Raw genomic sequence first — 16,468 nt, 5'->3', positions numbered from 1 at the left:
TCACTTTTAACTGTATCATACTTCGAATAAGAACCACTAACATTGTCTTCATTTTTTCACCGCACATTTTTATTGGCAACTATTCGGTAGAGCACTGTCCCGGAAAGACAAGGATCCTGGGTTCGTGTCCCAGATGTGACCGTTTCCTTTTCTGATTTTTCTGTTTCAGATTTTCGTTTAGAAATCACTAATATTGTCTTCAATATTTAAAAAATATTCTTTTAAAGCATTGCTTTGCAATTTTTTATTATGGTGGATGTGTTTGTACATATCTGGAAGCGAATTATATAGTGTATAGGCAATATAGTTCAGTGATTTTAACCCATATTTTGTAGTGTGTGTTTGAGGAATGCGGATTTTATTGTTATTTCGAGTATTGTGGTTGTGGATGTCTTGATTGTAAAGTGGCTTGATGTTGGTGTGAGTTGATTTTTGGGTAATTTGTAGGATGGTGCTTGTGATTTCATATTTAGGAAGGATTGTAATTGGAAGGATACCAGAAATTGAATAGATGTCCCTAACATGAGTGTCCCATGGAAGTTCAAACACATTTCTGAGAGCTCGGTTTTGAACCACCTGCAGGTCAGCTATCAATTTCTTTGAGGCAAAACCCCAGATACAGCAGAGATAGGAAAGGTGTGAATGTACCATGGCATAGTATACTGAAGTTAGTAAAGGAATGGGTAGTAATCCTTGAAGCCTATATAGTACACCAGTTATAGGGGTCATTTTCTCTTTTATATGATTTATATGGAGATCCCACGAGAGTTGGGAATCTACGATCAGACCCAAATATTTTGGGTAGATGTTACTTTTGAAGCTATCATTTTTTGACATTTGACAAGTAAAAACTACGCCATTAAAAAAATGGAACGATACACGCTTCAACAACGCATTGAAATTATTAAAATTCACTTGAGTGAATCAAATGGAAATCATCTTGAGTGATGAGGCCCATTTCCACCTCGGTGGCTTCGTCAACAAGCAAAATTGTCGCATCTGGAGCTCGGAAAACGCAAGAGTTATTGTTGAAAAGCCTTTTTATCCTCAACGTGACTGTTTGGTGCGTTTTATGGTCCGGCGGAGTCATTGTACCTTACTTTTTCGAAAATGAGGCTGGAGCAATAGTTACGGTGAATGGATTGCGCTATCAAGAGATGATTTATGATTTTTTATGGCCGGAATTGGATGGTATTGATCTGGACAACGTTTACTTTCAACAAGACGGCGTTACGTGCCACACAAGCAATGAAACCATTGATCTTTTACGGTTGAATATCAAAATAACACCTCTTATTGGATAACCTGTATAAGCATAATAAATACAAAACAATACAAGAACAACACGTCAACTCACCAGAGATCGAATGGGAAAATAATTCACCGACTCCAGATATTTTCATATCAGAGGGTTCGGCTCGGTAGAACTCCTAATTGGACCTTTAAATCCTACTGATTCACATGTATTTAAAATGACTGATTTCTGCATTTTTATATATAAATTCTTTGACAGATCTAATACGCCTAAATTTTGAATGAGAGAGCTAGGTATAATGCCAGTAGCCGAAATGACAAATGGTAATATTTTTATAGTCTGAGAATGCCAAATTCTTTCCTAAATCTCATTTCCTAAATCTGTTTTTTTTTTTAGAAACAGTGTATTTATTATTATTATTAGCTGTTCATAATACCGTTTTTTCGTCATTGTTTGATTTTGATTTTGGTCGGTTAGGAATCTGTGAGTCAGATGTCCAGCATTGATGGACTATGAATCCATCTCTCCCACTCAGGTCGAAGGCAATCGAATCTTGCTGGAGAGGTCAAAGGGTCTCCTTCAACGGGCTTCTCCAGATCCATTCTGCCACGCAACAAGACCAACACAAACCTTATTTCATCGGGCACCCCTCAAGTCACCAAACATAGCTAGTCACTTGTAGCAGATCTAATAAAAAGGTTCCCATGCAATACAGGTGTAAGCGAGTATCTAGTCATTGATTCTGTTCCAATTTTATGTGTTCTTTTTGCCCGACAGCAAAAAACGAAAGTGTTAGGATATTATGTATAAGTATAGTGAAATTGTTGTACGTATTAAGTATGTTAACATATTTATATTATTATTACAATATAACTGTCTTGCATAAGTTTGGCTGTCGCCCAAAACCAGTATATTTGCATTGCTGTGACGTGACAACTCGGAACTTTCGCTGGCTTGTATCACAATTCATTGGGAAGTGGTCTTACCTTTTAGGGTACCGTAATATGGGGAGACTTTGATCATCGCGGATATCTGCATAATTCTCTCTACCAATTAAAAAATAATCGCTTATTTTCATTTTAGTAATAAATAAAGTCGCTATCCGCGATTGTCTGTTTGTGCGCTTATTTCTTCTAAACTACGCAATGGATTTTGAGGGTTTTCACTATGATTTAGAGAATTTCTTCCGAAAGATTTACAAATAAAATACATGCATATAATACTTATTAAAAGTCGAGAAAAATCGATGTTTAGTAATAAGTCGTATAAAAATATTTTCAGGCGCTTACATTGATAACGCTGGCTAAAGCATGAGATATATCAAAATAATGTACTACGGAATTGTATATCTTATAGTACTCGTATCTGTCTATCTAGAACCCATGCAGAAGAAAAAGTATTATGCTAACCTTGATTGTAATTATTACTGCGATATGTTATTATAGCCTTCTTGAAACTATATTCCGTGCTGTTGAACACATCTACAATTTCTGCGAAAGTGTTGCCGACTGCATGCAATCTAGGTACAAGCTAGCATCTAAATGTCTCAGTCCTGATATTATTGTTGCAATTAAAAATAATTTTTGATCGAGTAGTTCTAGTTGGTATGTTGAAGGTGATTAGACTCATTAAATCAGGGCTCTCTATAATTCCATTATTTATAAAAAAAAATGAAAGTCAAGTCGGAAAAAGTTTGTTGAATTTTTTATTTTCATATTTTTTGCTTGAGCAAAATGTAAATATATTTTATAAATTCCTCAACGATTTTAATAATTGTTTATTTTTATGTGTAACTACTTGAATATGTAATTTGTTATTTTTTATTCAAATTCATTTGGGATTGGCGTTTTTTTTGTAATAAGAAATGTGAAAGAGAGATGTAAATACGTATGACGGAGCGCGCTAATACTGAAAAAAAACGATGATAATTAAGCGAAAATGGTGAAAATATTTAATAAAACACGATTCTTTTGAAATAGAGCAAAAATCTCTCGTCAAATGCTTTAGTTGCATTTAAAGATGCACTGTGTATTTTTTCATTTCTATAAATATTAAATACCAGAACAAAACGTCTTTTTTAATAATTTTCAGGGTCTACTTTGCGATTTTTTTTTCCATCGAGGGAATTTCATATAATTAACGTTTCAGCATAACTAATGTATAGATATTATCTTCAAAAATAACATTTATTTTTTTGGAACTTAAAACATAAAGAGTTTAAGTTTAAAATAGGTATAAATCGGGAATGCGGCAGGGCTTAAAGTTTTTAACTCCGAAATGTCATTTTGATCTCCACATTTCTTTTGACACCTCAAACACGTATCCATTATTTCGATAGTTTAAACATGTGCAATAAATATAACATACATTTTTTCGACACAAATGATGAAAAAAAAAATTGTTTAAAAATTGACCAAAGTCACCCCATTTTACGGTAGCCCATCTAACTAAGGCTTGGTGCATACGTCAGAGTTATTTTCACTGTCTCCGCAATGAGCTAAGACACAAATTTTCTACAGATTAAAATTCTGTTATTGTCTTAATTTTTTTTTTCTAAATTTTCTTGATGTTGACGAAAATGTTCTATAACGCATTTAACCTCTTGAAATAAAATTAAGTCATCAAATATCCCCGCATGGCATTCTATTTCAAATAGATTCGCTATTTTTGAACGTCTCCCAAAATGAAGTACAGTTTTTAAAGGCATATGAAAGACTCTTTCAAATTTTTATATAACAAACGGACACATGCAATTAAAAATATATTGTTTTGCTCAAACATAAATGTTTAAAAAAAACGTTTTTAGGTAGACAAACGTATTAGGGCAATTGTCACATAACTTATTTTTCGTTTTGTGTAAAAACGATCGGCAAATCCTGACCGGGTGAACTGTTTTATATAATTATTTCAAATTATACGGTCTTTGGTAACTTTTAAAACTTTTATATGCAAAGAGAAAGCTTGGTGTTCTCTCTTTATAAATCTGTTTATTTGTGTCTGACCATAATAGATAAGGTGCTAGAACGAGTTTTATGAAGATGTGTCATTAATTATATAATATAACAAGCACTACATGACCCGAATGGAAATATTTCATTTTTGATTTGCCGCCCAAACGTTTTTTCTGTGCGGAAGGCGATTGTGACGTCACAAAAGGCAAACGTTTGTGGAGGGAGTCCAGCGAACCGGTGACAGCTTTCGTAGTAACCATTAGCGTTACCTACGTCATAATCAAATTCGGACCGTTTAAGATTTAATATCAACACACTTTGCAAAGAACCACCATATTTTAAGAAAACTGACACAATGATAAAAAATGGTCCACACATTTAAACATACTCAAAGACAGAGTGAGGAAACCAAGATACATCTTTACAATAGTCACTGTGTTGAGTTAGCATGGAAACAGTAAATAAATATGTACTCAGAATGACATTTTTTGCTTTCTGGCAAACACTAATACAGTATGGCATTATAGGATGAAGTGGAACTTATAAAAAAACACACACAACTGCTTTATATAGAACAAAAATTAATATTAAATCAATTCTACTTAAAACGTATACATCAGAACTTCTGTTTAAAGAATTTAAAGTCAGAAAACTAAATATATTATATTCCTACCATGAAACACAAATTTACAAAAATAATATTATAAATAAAGCAACACCATTTGAAAATAATAGAAAACTGAGACAAACATAAATTCTCTTAACTCTTCAGGTTTTAAAATAATTTTACCAACAAGTCACAACGACATGGTGAAATTTCACAAAATTTCGTAATGCTCCCGAGGTATCTAAAATGTGCTATGTATTGCTTAGTTTTAAAGTTGTCGTTAAATGAAATACCATTTTAGAAACTGGATAAAATTATCTTTGCATTGTTTATATTTGAAATAAACATTGATGGTTTAAAAATGTTTTTTTATGAAAATATTTACAAAAACACTTACCGAGACATTTTGACTCGGAACGTCCATAATTTTGTAAGAATTCAAATTTATAGAAACACTTTCCTTCTTTGTGGGTAATTAGTAAAAATCTATCAATTCACTTTTTATGCCGTTTATATACTAAAAAAAAATAATAATATTTTAACATTCAACTAATGAAAAAATCCTGCCAATTCGTAATCATGCACTCCGATATTTTTTATTTATTTTATCTATGTTATTCGGTATAAATGTTTGATACAAACTGAAAAGAATAATTATTTATCTTAATAATAATTAATTATTTATCGTTTTAGCCTATGCAGCTCCAAATAATATTCTTTCAAATCACGAAATTGTAAGAACATTGCACAAATTTCAGTATTGTCATAATACAGTATTGATGTTGCTAGAGTTCTGTTAGAAAGTTGTAGGAGATTCTGATCGTGTGTTGCAAAAAGAGGTCACATTAACTCACCAAGAGGTCTACTATATAATACTAGATTCTGTGCGAAGGTCGCAATCATTATTTGTATTGTGGCTGACAGAAATTGCACGATGTATTTTCATTATATTCGTGATTTATTTTGAAAATGTTTTATAATTTATATCGTTTACCCGATCACATTTATTTCGTTAAAAACAATAATTTCGGTTTTTATTTTTATGTTTTTGACATTAACTTCACAGAGGCCCTGAGGAAAATAATTTCCCTCTGGGCCTGTCATATTTGGGGATGCTGTGTAAAGGGTCTTTTTAAAGGAAATGAAGGAGAGAACATGAGTCTTGAATATACCCATGTTTTAGGAGGGAGGAAACACAGATGCCGGCAAATCGTTCCACAGCCGAGTTGTTTAACTCAATAACGAGTCGTAGAAGCGACCCGTTCTCATGTGCTAAATGTCAAACGTGTTGGGCGTGCTTCCCGACTGTCATGGCGAAGGGATCAATGACGCTAGTTCCTTGGAGCATCTTCCATTATAATACCGGTAAAACAAGGACAGCATACCTACCTGACGCCTGTGCTTTAAGTATTGCAATCCGTTTGTTAAGTGATGGAAATCCTTGACTCTTTTTTGCACAGAGTCAAGGATTTTTTCAATTATTTTGGGGCTCCAGAACAGAGGTGGCTGTCAAATACATCAGTAGTGCGCACTTGCGATTTCTACGGGGTTAGCAGTTGTGCGTCTGTCTATGATTGTAATCATGTTCAATGAACTCTGATTTGCTTTGAATTTAAGAGTCATTAATAACTATTTATACAAGGTGTCCGGAAATTCAGAGTACGAATCTACATCACACTTGGAGTCATTTTGTTTGTGTAACTTTTTTTGGTTTCAGTTTAAGTTTTCGAATAAATCGAGTCTGAAGTTAGAATTTTTGGACCTATGGTGTTGGTTATCCAATAAATGGTTCCCAGGATAGCGGTACCCAAACCCGCCTCCCAAATTAATCCATTGCTTTTGATTGAGGCGAAGCTTAATGCCAAATCACTATTTTGATTAATCTTTATAACGAATTGGTTTACATTATGAATACCAAAAAATATGCTTTAGATAAATTGAAGGTTTTCCTATCGTTTCGCTTGAGTTGATACAAATAAAAAATAAATTACTAAATAAAAAATATAAATGTAAACTACTAAAAAAAATATTTTTTCGATAGAAATGTATGAACGCATAAAGAAAACAACTTTAAAAAAATACAGTATTATAGCTTAAATTAACTGTGACAGTTTCACTTTATTAACTTTTTTGCTTCCTCATAAAATTATTTACAAAATAAATAAAAACCAGTTTTGTGCTTGAAATCGAACGTTTCTAGACTCCGTTTGTCAAGCGATTTTAATGCCTATTACCTACAATATAAGGTATATCAAGAATATACACATTTTTGGCTTGTAGCTTCCTGTTAAGGCGATGCAATACGTCGTGTATTTTTCTGAATCGAGCCGCTAACTATAACACCTTTATATAGATAGCGATAAGGTTTGAATTCACGCTTAACACCATCTGCCTGTTTTCATTTAAGCAAGAAAAAATATCAGAACACATAATTTTTTTCTGGGCTTATAAAAATACTCGATTATTTCGAAGGCTTATGTGTTATACTCCCAGTAATTAATGAAGGCATCTTAAAAATGTCTAAGCGATCACATTTTCAAACCAAATTCACATGATTTTGCATTAATACTTAATATTGACTTAATATTTTTTTTGTAGTTTCAGGTATATACACAAAACAACAACGAAGTGTCGTATAGACTGATGGTTAATCTACCTGTGCTGCTTCTACGAGGCTTGTAATGTTAACTACTAACTGACCTGATTGTAAATTGTAAGCTAAGTGCAATGATAAATTCCAGTCTATAACCAAATAATAATTTTAATACCGTTTAAATTTTTTCTGTAAAACAATTTGAAAATTTTATAAAACGTTTTTCTACTATAAAATTAGCGGTAAGCACCATATTTTATTTTTGTAGACGATGAATTAGTAACTTCCTGATGGATCCCTCTAGAAACATTTGAGGTTTTATTAATACGTTCATCAGAAATAATTAAAATATACGCCACGAAAATATCAATGTTCTAGACCTGTTAAGACAAAGTCGACCGTAGGTCCATCCACTATGCTGGGCCGCGCGCCGTATATTGTTTTTACACGACTTCATAACTTATGTCGTTAAGATTCGCACTTCATTGATAAGGCAAATTCAACGATAAGTTTGTCAATTACTCCAGTTCCGCGCGTCGCATATATTTGTGCACGGCTGCTTTACTTACGTCGTTATGATTCTGACTTTTTTAAGGGTATTGTCTCGTCTTAAACTGTGATTTTTTTTCTTCATATTTACACTCCTCTTCCATCCACAAGAAAACCCTTCTAGTTGAAGAGCATTGTAAATCATGAGATAAAAATAAACCATTGTAAAAGTTGAATTATTATATTAAGTGTATAAGTATAATTAATAAAGAATCTGCTAAATCCGCTAACTAAGTCCTCCATCATTGAAAAGCAAAAAAATCCGCTTATAACGATGACAGTAGTTTTTAAAATATTGTCGGATTTATTCATTACCCGTGAAAGTTTGTCCTTCTTAAAAAAATAAACTTCCTTGAACTGGGACCCAATTTTCATTTCAGTAGACAACTGCTCGCATGCGATAATTATCTACGTTGTCTATTGTTTTTCTATCATCGAGTAATTATCTACTAATTTTCGATAGAAAGCGTATTTTGGAATTTCTAATAGATAATTATCTATTACAAAGCAGTAGATAATTGGACTATTGGTTTTAGTAGTAGTTCAACTGTCAAAAAGTGTTACTTGTACGGTTTGCGTGTGTCGTATTTTTGTTAATTATTATAAAAATGGTGAGTTTTGAAGATTTGACGCACATACAAGCGATCGAAGACATGGAACAGGCCGAATATTTAACTGAAAGGCCACCAAGAAATGATGCATTTAGTCTGAGTAATGAACTGTTCATAAAAAAATTTCGACTATCTAAACAATTGGTGCTCAAATTAATCGATCTATTGTCGCCTTTGATGAAAGAACCGTATAAAATCAAGTCTGTAGATGTTAAAACGAAAGTAAAAACGATTAATGATCCCCGTTATATGCAAACAAATCATTTTTTGTTCTCAAATCAGTGATATGATTATAAAACATTGTTTTTTATCAGATTTTAATTGCGTTGAATTTTTTTGGCACAGGATCTTACCAACATCCTGTTGGGTCAAATTACTACTTCTTCAACGAACAACAAAGTGAATTGAAAATTGACAGTCGTAAACAGATGTATATAGAAAAATGTATCAAATCTATGGAGTTAAATACACGGGTTACCATATAAAAAAATAAAATTGGTACATTTTTATGTTGGTATTATTATCGGTTGTTTTACATTATCTACGACGGTCGAAAATACGCATTTATCGAAACAGTAGATAATTTATCGTGAGCGATCCTTGCATGCGAGCAATTGTCTACTGAAATGAAAATTGGGTCCCTGAACTAAGAGGGTAAACACATCTCTCGCTGACGAATATTTTTGAAGTGTTTGAAGGCTTTTGCATGTCAAACTGTTTTGGAGTGGGTGGGACAGGATATTAGGTGTGGGTGGTGCACTTGTCCTTCTACATCGAAGTGTTTAATTCAATTTAACTGTGTAGATTTAATGTTAATGATATTTAAGTTTAAAATGTTGAGTCAAACATTTAAAAACTACCTTCTTCCCTTTGTCCTACTCGGGTCGGGGACCCATCGCATCGATGTCCTGTGCTATTTCAGCGGCTTCGTCCATTGCTGATTCAACTAAGGCTCAACGAAATTGTTAGATATTCGACAACCGTTTAAACATATGTATAATTACCGAAGCAATAATAGGTTTGATGTGTGGTTTTGTTTGATTTGTCTGATGGGTACTCTTAATTGAATTCTTTCAAGCATGTTCGGGCATTCTATCATAGAGGTGGCTAATTTTGTAAACATATTAGTAGCATTTCAAAAAACATTATGAATTTTATCATGCTTGAATAGATGTGTTTTTTATAATTTTTTGCGGGATACTTTGTAAAATTTTTATCAGGTGGAGCTTTAAAGAGCCGGCAATGTGTATGCCCGCTGCATTCATTCCCCGGTGGGACAGATCCACAGGGCGACGCCTGAGTCCCTAGACTGGCTAACTAACCTAGATGTTCCCCTCTGACTCCCACCATACGAAAGAATAATAATTACTTTTTCAACTCTGCATCTGAATAGACATTATCTTAAAAAGTAATGGTTACAGGTAAAATGATCGTAAACAAAATGGTCGTTCCCAAATTGATCTCAAGGCGATGCCATACGTAGTAATGCAAAATCATATGTTTTTGGTTTGAAAATTTGGTCGCCTAGAAATGTTTCAGATGCTTTAATTAAATACTGCGAGTAGAATACATCCTGGTCTTTGAAATAATTGGGTATTTTTTTGATTAGTCTTTTTATAAGCCCAGAAAAAAATAATGTATAAGGCATATGAAAACTGCTTTAAAGTTCAAAATATCCTACTTACGAATCCATTTTCGGTTATGATTTTATTGTATAATGTGGCAAATTAAGTTATTTATAAAATGATCGAAAAAATTAAATATTTATGCCTGAACATCCACAAAATAAAATAAAAGGCACTTTTTGGCCATGTTTTTTTCTTGCATAAATCAAAACAGGGGGATGGTGTTAAGCGGGAATTTAAACCTTATCGCCATCTACGTAAGGGTTGTTATTGATAGCGGCTCAATTTAAAATATTACACGATGTAGTGCATCGCCTTAATAAAATGATTCAAACTCTCAAATGATCGTAGGCAATTAATAAGCGAATGATTGTAAGCAAATAATAATACGATCAAATGCGCTTACAATCTTTTTACATATGATAATTTTGCTTACGATCAAAACGTCGGTTACCAAAAATTACATATATTTTTTAAGAGCTTAAAAAACTTAAAAGTGTTCAAGGGAGGTGCGTATTTTATAAGTCGTTAGAAATTCGGAATGCTGGGTCTTAAATTGTAAAAAAAATTATAAACGATCGCCCAACGCTCAAGCTGAGATAACTAAAATTAAATACTTTGGTATTATTTTTGACAGCAATTTAAAGTGGAAACAACATAAAACCACTACAGCAAACAAACTTAGAAAATTCATTTCCTTTTTTAGACAAACTCGTAACTTTCTCAACCTAAGCCAGCTCAAAACAATCTACTATGCACTTTGTCAATCTTTAATAGAATATGGTATCATAGCATGGGGAGGAGCAAACGCTTCCGCCATTGATCCAATATCTAAAGTTCAGAAACTTATAATAAAGATTATCCTCAAACTACCAATCACAAGCAGTTCGGATGAAATCTTTAGGAAAATCTGTGTTATGGACATAAGGCAACTTTATGCCAAAAACATACTAACATACCTCTTCAAACACAAAACTACTTTTGACAATATCCAAACTGCTCGTGATAACAGAACCAAAGGACATAATTTCTTACAAATCCCTTTCGCTAAAACAACTTTTGGCCAGAGAAATTTTAGATATTTTGCAACAAGGCTATATAATGCTCTCCCACTAGCCATTAGACTGAACGATTTTTTTTTTAAATATAAAACAGACATCAAGTCTTGGATCATCAGCCAAGACAGATCCATGATCAAAAATTTTATAAAAATCCCTACATAAGTATGTACTCCAACTAGATGCTGATTAACAAATTTATCATTTATTATTTTTTATCTTTTTCACAATGTCATTTAATGTAATATAATATTTTATGTATCAAAAAATATGTAAACATTAATTCATGTATCAAATACGTCTGTCTCGACACAGGTTTATCCTAGTGAGACAGACATCGAAAAAAAAAAACTGTTTAGCCAGTTACTGGAGTTATTTCATCCGGACCGTAGATTACGTAGTACCGAGCATCAGCTGGTATTTATGCTTGGCGGTAGATGGTACTTGTAATAAAGTTGGTAGTAGATGATGCTTGTTATTTGGTAGTTATGGTGTAAAGCCTAGGCCATTCTCGTAGAGCAAGTGAAATATTTTTATTAGCGATTGCAATCTAGAAGAGATAATACTTATGATTATTATTAGATTATAATAATTATTTATTTATTTATATATACGCCTAAAAAGGCTTTTACATAGAAGTGATACGTGATGCAGTACAATAAGATAATGTGTATTATACAGGAGATATTGACAGTAAATAGATGTAATCCATTTTAAAGAAGGTAAAAAATACACACTTGTAAAATTATGATTACAAGTATAATGAGAAAATGTTAAAAAATATGAAGCAATATTAGTAAAACGTAAGAGTAACATAAAGTAAAAAAGAAATTACAACAACACTACATATAAGACAAATCATTAAAACTAATTTACCAACGCTACTCTAATTTGTAGGATTCAACAAAGTGTTAGTGTAGATTATGCTTAATTCTATATATGGATTCAATAAATAAATCAATAGCATCCCCATACTTGTTGCCCATGGTTTTACAAGTGTCTCAACCGCCCGAAGCTAGTAGACAATCCCAATACCTGGGGCCCATATGAATTCTATTACATTTTAAGGGGAAGCTACAAGCCAAAAATGTGTATATTCTTGGTATACCCTATATTGTAGGTAAAAGGCATTCAAATCGGTTGACAAACGGAGTCTAGAAACGTTCGATTTCAAGCACAAAACTGGTTTTTACTTATTTTGTAAATAATTTTATAAGAAAAAAAAAGTTAATTAAGTGAAACTGTCACAGATAATCTTAGCTATAATACTGTATTTTTTAAAAGTTGTTTCCTTTACGCGTTCATACATTTCTATTGAAAAAAAAATGGTAGCTTAAATTTATATTATTTATTGAGTAATTTTTTTTAATGTATTCTAAGCAAGGTGAAGCTTAATGCTAAATCACTATTTTGATTAATCTTTTTAACGAATTGGTGTACATTATGAATACCAAAAATATGCTTTAGATAAATTGAAGGCTTTCCTATCGTTTTCCTTGAGTAGAATACAAATATAAATTGAAGCATCTATATAAATTGTTAATAATGAACGCATTAAAGAAACAAATAACAAATAAACAGTATTATAGCTAAGATTATCTGTGACAGTTTCCCTTGATTAACTTCTTTGCTTTCTTATAAAATTGTTTACAAAATAAATAAAAACAACCCTTTTGCTTGAAATCGAGCGTTTCTAAACTCCGTTTGTCAAGCGATTTTAATGTCTATTACCTATATTCGTGACGATATAAGGCGTACCAAGAAAATACACATTCTTCTGCAATACATACACAACCAACTATCAGACACACTCACTAATCAATAGCATGCATAATCTGGGCAACAAGTTTGGAGGTACTATTGATATATTTACTGACACAATTTATAGAATTACTAGCTGATGTGAACCCGGCGTTGCTTGGGGTTATTCTTAGGCGGTAGACATATACCGTCGAGGACTTTTATGTAGGCCCTTTAAAGATATACAATTCCGTAGTACATTATTTTGATGTATCTCTTAAGGTTTAGCCAGCTTTAGCAATGTAAGCGCTCGAAAATATATTTTACTACTTGATTACAAAACATCAACTTGTCTCTACCATCTATAAATATAATATGTATGTATTATATACATATTCAGGAAAAAAAATGTCTAAATGATAGTGAAAACCCTATGAAAATCAGTTGCGTAGTTTATAAGAATTAAGCGCACAAACAGATAGACACGACCAGCGACTTTATTTTATACTATTTACAAATATTTTTTGAATATTGGAAGAATTCATAGAAATTTCGATAATCTTTTAGAGTAGCTGGACACGCTTAATACAACTTAATTGCTATAAAATCAACTATTTTAGTTGGGGGAGATAGTAAAAGATGCATTAAAGTTCAATTTTTTGTCAATCAAACTTTCAAAATTTTGTGTTTTTATAGTATATCCATAGACATATGAATATTAGTAGACCTGCCCTAAGTGATTAAAAGCGTATTATTCCCCACTCCCCATACCGGTTCCATTGGAGCCGGCTGTGCTCGCGTATGGCCTCAAGTGAATTTAGAAAACGTGACGTCATCATTCTTGTGCGAACTATGGTCGAGGCATCATCGGTTCATTTTACGAAATAACACGGCAAAATGGTGACTTGTGGTATGAAAACTTGTAAAAATAGATGTGAAAAAGAGAATAAACCCAATTGTCGTATTACATTCCATATATAAGCATTATTTTATTTTATTTTAAGCTTATTCACATCGTATAATATGGATCAGTTGCAGAAACATATACTATCACATCGAGATACGTCTGGACGCGAAACACAAAGCTGGTTGGTTGCTGGGAAGTAAATTATGAACATTTATAAAAGTGTCTTAACTAAATACGTAAACGAAATATTCGACTCTGAAAATAGAAGAAATTTATTTTGCCGAATTTGGACTTCGCAAATTTGTTCATAACGTTGCGAGTAATTTGCGCTCCCATGTAAAAATGTCTATTCATTCAAAAGCAGATTTTACTTTTAAGAACTAAATGGTGATATTATAATGCGAGATGCCTATATACTGTCAGATTGATTTATTGACGAATCACAGTCAGCTTTACCCCCTTCGTTCTTCACCAGTTGATTTTACTCCTCATCTTTAATTTCTAGTCTATATATTCATATGTCTGTGAGTATATCCAAGTTTTTTTCTTGTTTGACGTATTCGTATAGTGTATTCAGTTACTCTATCATTTCTGACGTTTTTTTGTTAAGTATATTTGTGCCTCCGTGGAGCGTGCTCATTTCATTTTAATATAGTTATAAGTTGCGACCAACCAATTAACTAGAAACTCGTAGATCTTTTGCTTTATTAAAAAAAATATATTTTATAATTTAATCAACGGCCACGTATTGAACGACTCAAAAGAGATTTTTCACAAATCAGCCCATTTGTACCGGAATCTCACATTTGGGGACGTCGCCACAACTTGTTGTATTCTCTAGCGAGTAACAGTATTTACAAATGTGTTATAATTTACCCACCTCACTCATTTTTAGCGTTCTTACGCCAGGCGGTTCGTTTAAAAACGAACATTCAGATCCTAGTTACACAATGTATTGCGCTGCAAACGTTAGCTCTTCGGCGGTAAATGTACGACTGAGTCACAGTTAATTCAAAGCATTAGCGAACCCTTCTGTTGCCAAAGATAGGTCACGTGGTTTGCCTCCTGTTAGACGAAATGATACCCAGATTTAATGATAGGACAAGTGTTGATACACAATTTACTCATTAAAATATGTAGGGTAAACAGTGTGTAAGGGGGTAAAATGCGCTAACTTAGGGGGTGATTTTACACGATAGTACAAATAAATAGGATAAATAGCTAAATTCCAACGTTTTAAGTTAGTTTGTATGGGAAAAATTGATATTTGGATGTCTGTAGTTTATATGGAATTATTACGAAACAAACACAATGAGCACACCCATCTCATCGCTCCAATGTAACGTTACTTATACATAATAATTAATACTATCAGACTGTGAATTAAATAACATCATATTATTATAGGCAATTTTATTCAGAATGGCAACGAAGTAAAACAGATCGTGACGAGAGTTATAATAGATGCTGTATAGGAGATAAGTACCGTAATACGGGGTAACTTTTAAATCGAGGGAGACTTTGATGGCGTTAATTTAATCATTTTATTAAAATACACTTTTTGCAAGTTATGCTTTAAAATAGTAAGACGAATTTAAATAAATAATTAAATCAACGCCATCTATACACGCGTAGATTAAAATGTGCGTTACGTTTACGCTTAATGATTATTTTCGAGCGGCTTGGATACAATTACACTTCGAAAATAAGTGTCAAATTAGTGTCAAGAGTATAGTAGTATTCAAAATATTGATGGTTGAATTGTGAAGCAATTTAATATTATTTTTTTAATTTACTACAATTATAGTTATAACTATCGATATAAATAATATATGTAGTATAATAAGACTACTTTTATGCGAACTCGCATTTTTAATTTTTTTAAATGTGAATATCTCACAAGAGTCCCAACTGCTCCCAACCACTTCTAGCCATTGAGACTATGGTATCTCCAATTAGGGAATGTTGTGAGGCTGAAGGTATTGGAAGAAGGGGGGAGGAGATGGAAATGAGGAAGGTGGTGAAGTTCCTAACTATTCAGATCTGGTTACCAAATTAAGTCTTTTTTAAGCAGCGTTTTAATTCTTAATGGTGGTCTAACACCAGGGCGATAATGAGAGTATATTCCACTCTGGAACTTCAGGAGGTGATTCTACAGGATGGTAGAAGTAAAAAAGATAAATAATTTTTTTGATGCATATTTTTAATAATTTCCGATACGGATAATTTTATAAAAAAGTAATTTATTTAGTTTCAAAGTTGTAAATTGAAACAAAAACTCACATCAATAACATTGAGCGAATACAAAAAAATTCTACGTTTTACAAATTTTAAATTAAATATCCCACTAGAAGACTTACACAAAAAAAATAAAATACACATATTGGAAGACAGGCGTAAAATAAACGACTTAACTTTTTTATTCGAAACTCTAAATTCAAATGTTGCGAACTTCTGCAACTCATAAACTTACAAATACCTACAATAACAACACGACAAAATACACTATTCCACTGCAACACACATAAGCGCAATTAGATTGCGAACTCCTCTATACAACTGTTTCACACTA

At 32.5% G+C, this 16,468-nt stretch overlaps 1 protein-coding gene across 2 annotated transcripts in view; it reads left to right on the top strand.

Annotated features, from left to right (window-relative positions):
• LOC149415034 (uncharacterized) overlaps positions 1-16,468 on the top strand; it is a 155,176-nt gene that overhangs the window by 13,115 nt on the left and 125,593 nt on the right. Inside the window, exon 2 of one of the 2 annotated variants that reach the window (XM_089643549.1) lies at positions 7,418-7,519. The exons of the other annotated variant lie outside the window; for it this stretch is intronic. The gene's annotated coding sequence lies outside the window, so the exon portion shown is untranslated. The remainder of the gene's footprint in view (positions 1-7,417; positions 7,520-16,468) is intronic. 2 annotated transcript variants of the gene reach the window in all.

The sequence above is a fragment of the Hesperophylax consimilis genome, chromosome 19 (genome assembly GCF_061612785.1).
Source record: "Hesperophylax consimilis isolate HC1 chromosome 19, BYU_Hcon_1.0, whole genome shotgun sequence".
Classification (NCBI taxonomy): Eukaryota; Metazoa; Arthropoda; class Insecta; order Trichoptera; family Limnephilidae; genus Hesperophylax; species Hesperophylax consimilis.
Note: the sequence above shows the minus strand (reverse complement) of the source record. Positions and strands in the feature narration are given on the sequence as shown.